This window comes from Nerophis lumbriciformis, linkage group LG11 (assembly GCF_033978685.3).
Source record: "Nerophis lumbriciformis linkage group LG11, RoL_Nlum_v2.1, whole genome shotgun sequence".
NCBI classification, from domain to species: Eukaryota; Metazoa; Chordata; class Actinopteri; order Syngnathiformes; family Syngnathidae; genus Nerophis; species Nerophis lumbriciformis.
Genome location: NC_084558.2, coordinates 41,074,828 through 41,080,827, shown reverse-complemented (window position 1 = coordinate 41,080,827; position 6,000 = coordinate 41,074,828). Strand labels below are relative to the sequence as shown.

The window sequence follows — 6,000 nt, the reverse complement described above, 5'->3', positions numbered from 1 at the left end:
ACATTACAGTCTAGCCAGCTTTTGTCTGTTCTGAAAAAAGTGTCTAAATAATTTCCCTCTTTCTTTTGTTGACTAAATTTCCACTATACTGTTACAATTAAGCAAATAAAACGGAACTAGCAGGAATGCACACACAAACTGAATGATTGTATTTCCTCAAATAGAGATGTTGCACCTGTGGCAGCATGGTCTCAGAGTCATGTGAGACCATGCTGACATGTTTTATTCAGCCGCTTGCTACTTTTCAACTCATGAGTTCTTGAAAAGATGATTCGTCTAAGTGCTTTTTCTGAGCACTCTGTGAATCATCAACCCATGGCCTGCCAGACCTCAGACAAACTATTAAAAACCCTTTAAGGCATACATCATTCACAGCAATAGAGTAGCACCAGAATAAAAAAGTCCTCATGAGTTAAGAATATTAAAAACAATGTTATATTCATACCTTTTTCAACTTTTTTAGATCAAATATCTCAATCAACTTCATTCCTAAATACAAAACATGTCATGTTTTATTTTACTTTATGAATCAGGGATCCCAGTGGAATATTAACTGGGGGTCAGGGCCCGTTTGGGGGTTCAGGCACTGCCCCCTGAAGGTGAGGAGGTTTTACAATTTTCAAGATCGTTTAAAAGGCATTTCCTACATAAAAATTCTGTAACAATGCAATTTAAAGAAAATAGCCATAAGCTAGTGTTTTCATGTACGAAAAAAATCAATTTGAAGTTCCAAATACATTTCAGAATAAAGAAACATGTATAAGTAATTTTGTTTGTAATTTTGATAAGTATTTTGTTGAAGTCATGGATGCAAGATTGCATTCACGGTGTCTGCTACAAGTCTGTTTAATTATAACATGCAGCTTTTATTACATGTAATTCATGATTATACTTTATAGTGCTTTTTAGGCAACGTTGGCCATACAGCACTAGAGATAGTACAAGTTAGTGGGTTTAGTATTTTAAATAATGATTAAAATCATGAGACATAATATCTACTGGTCAACAGCAATGTGCCATATTATCACTAAGAGTAGTCCATCCATCCATCCATTTTCTATCGCTTGTCCCGTTCGGGGTCACAGGGGTGCTGGAGCCTATCTCAGCTGCATACGAGCGGAAGGCATAGTACACCCTGGACAAGTCGCCACCTCATCACAGGCCAACACAGATATACAGTCTTTTGAAAATGACTCACCAGGCAGTTTGTAGCTTTCTTTTCTCAATCTTTTTTTCTCTGCATGTTTGCTTCCCTCGCAATGCTGTTTCAATGACAACCAACCTTTGCCAACATACTTTATAATTTTCTCATCGTAAAGACTGCAAAGTGCTTTCCCCTGATCTTTTTGCTTGTAATGAATTCCTTTTGGGATGATACATTGCCTGCATGCCGCCAGAAAACTAAAAGAAGACGAAGAACGCCTATGTGCAATTACTACTATCATCGCCGAAGCTACAAAACAATCAAAGAAAAGAAAGGTTTTGTCTGATTAGACAAAAAAGAAAAGCGCATCCTACCCAGATAAAAGGACAATTAAGGACTAACATCAACATCAACAGAAGGAATCCTCAGTCGATGCTGCCTTTGTTCTGTTCCTGATAAACTCATAAGTAACTTCCGATGCTCAAATGAAAATGCTAATGCTAATGTTAGCTATCTGAAATTGGCGTAGTAGGAATAAAGCCTGATAGTTCGCAGTTCCACACTACTTCTTTGAAAAAACCTCTCCCGCCGGTGTTTCTTTGCTTCGGACCTGCATCCGCCTTGATACATTCTTGGTAGTAGCGTCATGTTTGTAGCGCAATCTAAAATAATTTATTGATAATGCCTGTTATTAAACATCAGCATAGCCATTAGAGACGTAACATTTGTAATCTGTGCCGATATTACAGCAGACATCATGTCAGTTTGACGCTATATGCACTAGTCCTCATAGGAAATGGTCTTTTTCTGGCAAAACATTACTGCTTTTGCCGTGAAAATCAACCAAACTGAAAATTCTTAAGTGGGGCTTTAAGAATTTTTTTTACTTTTCGCAAAATCCATGTAATGACGTTTAATGCTTTTAAATGCCCAGTGGAAAACCTGCACAAATTCTTTATTCCCACAACCAACTGAAACATCATTATGCGATATGTTGAAAAAGTTTTAAACTAGCCAGAGCGAACAATTACGAAACACGCATGTGTTCATTCAAAACAAAATCACGACACGATATTTACCTATCCTACATAATGATATAAACACGTTAAACACACAAGTATTTAAACATGCAAAGATGTTAAGGACACTTGCTAGCAAAACGCAGCAAAGCCACTGCCATTTTTGTTTCTTTGTCGCACAGTATTTCACTTCCGAGTGTTCCTGAATGTCAATGGAAGCAGTAGACACCGACCAAAACATACTGTAATGTACCAAGAATGGAGGCTCAGACAAATTGCCAGCTTGTCTTCATTTATTTAACAAAAGGCGACACTCTTATAACGAGCTCCTTTCAACACTCAATAAAGCAGAAAGTGTAGTGACGTCAAAAATGTGTTTAACAACCAGCTAAATGATGTGCACCTGCCCTGTATAATAAGAGTCGACTTAATGAACTGAAGTGGTTCTGTCTTGTCACACAGACATAAGTGTTGATGAGGACCTATGGCTCGATACTTGGTTATACTTTTTTAATTGTTTTTCTTCCCTCATGGAGTGGAGAGCTACATGCTAAAATTAGGATTTTTTTTTTTTTAATAAAGAAATACAATCATGTGTGCTTACGGACTGTATCCCTGCAGACTGTATTGATATACATTGATATATAGTGTATGCATTGTGTTTTTATGTTGATTTAATAAAAATTAAAAATTAAAAAAAAAAATTTTTTTTTTTTTTTTTCTTTTGCGGCCCGGTACCAATCGGTCCGCGGACCGGTGGTTGGGGGCCAGTGTGTTAAGGGACCGGCTTGTGTGTGGTTTGAAAATGAAGCAGCTCAAAAGACTTGACTCTTGAAATGGCCATTATCATGAGCGAATCCATGGAAACGGTCTCCAAAGAAGCCCAACAAATGCATGTTCACATCGTGTGTAGAAGTAGCAGCACTAATCAAAATGTTCAAGGGGCATGTTTTCGCTGTGGTAAAACTGGTCATCTGGCTTCTTCATGCTGGATAAGAATCTGGATTGCCGTAAATGTGGTCGACGAGGTCATGTAGAGGGAGCGTGCGAAAGTAAAAAAAGACAATGAAGAAGGGCCCAGTACTGTCAATAGAAAAAAAAAACACAATACAAACTAAAACAGAACATGCGCCCCGTTAAATGTACAAAAGAGAGCAGCAGTTATACTTCAGAAGAAGACATGTTTGCTGCAGTAAGTACTATACATGTCCTGACTGTAGGAGAAGCCTCACATGGCTTTTGGACCAAAGTCCACTTAGAAGGACATTAATTGACTATGTTATGTTATGTTATTTTCATTTATTATGCGCCCCCCAACCAACTGTTACATCAGCCCGGGGCGCAGCCCGAGTAGAGAAACAAAAAAACAGAAACAAAGACTGAGACACACAAAGGAATCCAAACTAAACATTTAAGACTCACAATGAACACATAAATCAAGTCATCTGCGGTAAAGAGGTGAGTTTTATGCTGTGCTCTAAAAGAGTCCAGAGTGGTGGCGGACTTGATATTCAGAGGGAGCTTATTCCATAGCCTAGGTGCCATCACTGAGAAAGCACGGTCTCCCTTTGTCACTAGGTTTGATCGTCATCTGGGGGTCATCTGGTTGTCAGATCTAAGGCAACAACTAAGCCTGGAGCTGGTAGGTTGATCCAGGAGATCTTTGATGTAAGCTGGGTCGAGACCATTGAGCGCTTTGAAGACATACGTGACTATCTTAAATTTCACTCTGCGCTTGAGGAGAGGATGGGAGAAATGTGTTCCCTCATTTTCGTGCCTGGCAGCTGCATTTTGTACTAGCTACATGCTATGGATGGTCTTGTCGGTGACCCCAGCATAGAGGGCATTGCAATAGTCCAGTCGAGAGAAGATGAGCATCAACACGACCCTCCGTAGGTCACTGGGGGAGAGGAAAGACTTGATCTTGGCTATTGTGCGCAGTTGGAAAAAACAGGATTTCACCACAGATTTCACTTGCCTGTCAAACTTGAGGTCTGGGTCAAATATGACCCCAAGGTTTTTGACATGGGGTTTTTCCAAGAGTGGCCAAACTTCCAAAATTCTTTCTGATCTGACTGACCGAGGTGGAGTTGCCGAACAGAAGAATTTCACTCTTGGTGTCATTGAGCTGCAGGAAGCTTTGTGACATCCACTCTTTTATGTCCTGCAAGCAGTCTTTCAAAGTATATACAAATAGACACAGGATCTAAGGCATCATTGCTGTCTTATGCAAAGTACCGCAGGTTCTTAAGACCCGTTTCCTTATGTCCGTCGCCGTCGAACACTGTTTTTAGAGCATACACTGGTCACCCAGCGCACATGAAAGGCATGATGGACATACTGGTGCAGTGCAACAACAGAACTGTCAAAGTTCTACATCACTAAAGAAGACTATGCTGCCATTATGGGCCGAGGGTGGCTGAAGACGTGGCATCTGACCTGGCAAATGTTACTGAAGAAGCATGGAGATGTTTTTCGTGATGAACTGGATTGCGTGAAGAATATTACCCTCAACCTTTGTGTCAAGCCTGATACTAAACCAGTGTTTTAGGGCTAAACGAGTATTGTATGTTGTCAGACCAAAAGTGGAAGCTGATTTAAAAGCTTTGGTTGAATAATGGTGTCTTGGAACCTATGTTGACGAGTGACTGCGGCACTCCCATTGCTCCTGTGCAAAAGAAAAATGGTGGAACCTACCCTGTGGTGACTTCAATTTAACCATGAATTCTGCCCTCATGTCCGAGCAATACCCACTTCCTGTAATCGATGATTTGTTTCCTGAAAGACTGAATGCGCTTGGTGGCAATTGAAACACACAGCAAATGGCCTAAGGTTGCCATAATGATATCGACCACTGCTGGGAAGACCATTGAAAAGCTTGGAGAGAGGTTTGTTCGGTTTGGATTTCCTATGCCAACTAGTTTCAGATAATGGACCCCAGTTTTTTGTCTAAGGAGATGGTTTCTTTTCTGCATGCTAATAGAGTGCAACATATCACAACTGCCTATTATCACCCGGTCCCAAATGGTCTAGCCAAAAGATTTGTGCAGACCCTCAAAAAAGCTCTGACAGCATCCAAAGGAGAAGGGACTACATCAAAAACGGCATCATTTCTTGAAGATCTAAAGAAACACGCCACACAGCACCACACGGTCATCTCCTGCAAGACATAGGTTCAACGAGACCTGCACACAACCTTGGGCCTGTTAAGACCATCCAGCATACGTGACATTGTGCGCAGCCAACAGGAAAAACAAGTACAACGCAGAGAATGGCAAGCCAAGGCCCAAGTTTTCAAGCCAGGAGTGACTGTCTGGGCCAGAAATTAAACTAGTGCACCTAAATAAATTCCAGCAGGAATTAAACTGTTGCACCTAAATGGGTTCCAGCGCCTGTCATTCCTCAGACTTGACCATCACTGTCCATACAGGAGATATGATATGATGCAGGCATGTGGATCAGCTCTTAATTAAGCTGTGGGGCCTTCCCAGGACTTGACCAAAGAACTGAATGTGGCCATTCCTACTAACAATGAGTCACAATATTCAACAGTGGACCCAGCAGGCCCCACCACAGATGGACCTGTGGAGGCAGCTGAGATACCTGTGTCGTTAAAACCCAAGAACATTTTTTCAACAGGAAATGTAGTGACTGAGGCGCCATGTGAGCGTAGGTACCCTATTAGGGAATGACGACCTCCTCAGCGTCCAAACCTTTAGAATAGTTTAGTGAAGGTTCCATTTTCACTTCAAAATAATCCCTTTGAAATCAATCAAGGGAATGAGGCAGTCTAGCCTCATCACCAAGTCACCTTGATGGGTGTGTTATGTGAAAAAA

General features: G+C 40.9%; 1 protein-coding gene across 1 annotated transcript in view; it reads right to left on the bottom strand.

Annotated features, from left to right (window-relative positions):
- Positions 1 to 6,000, bottom strand: part of polr3a (polymerase (RNA) III (DNA directed) polypeptide A) — a 55,657-nt gene that overhangs the window by 17,653 nt on the left and 32,004 nt on the right. The window lies entirely within an intron of this gene.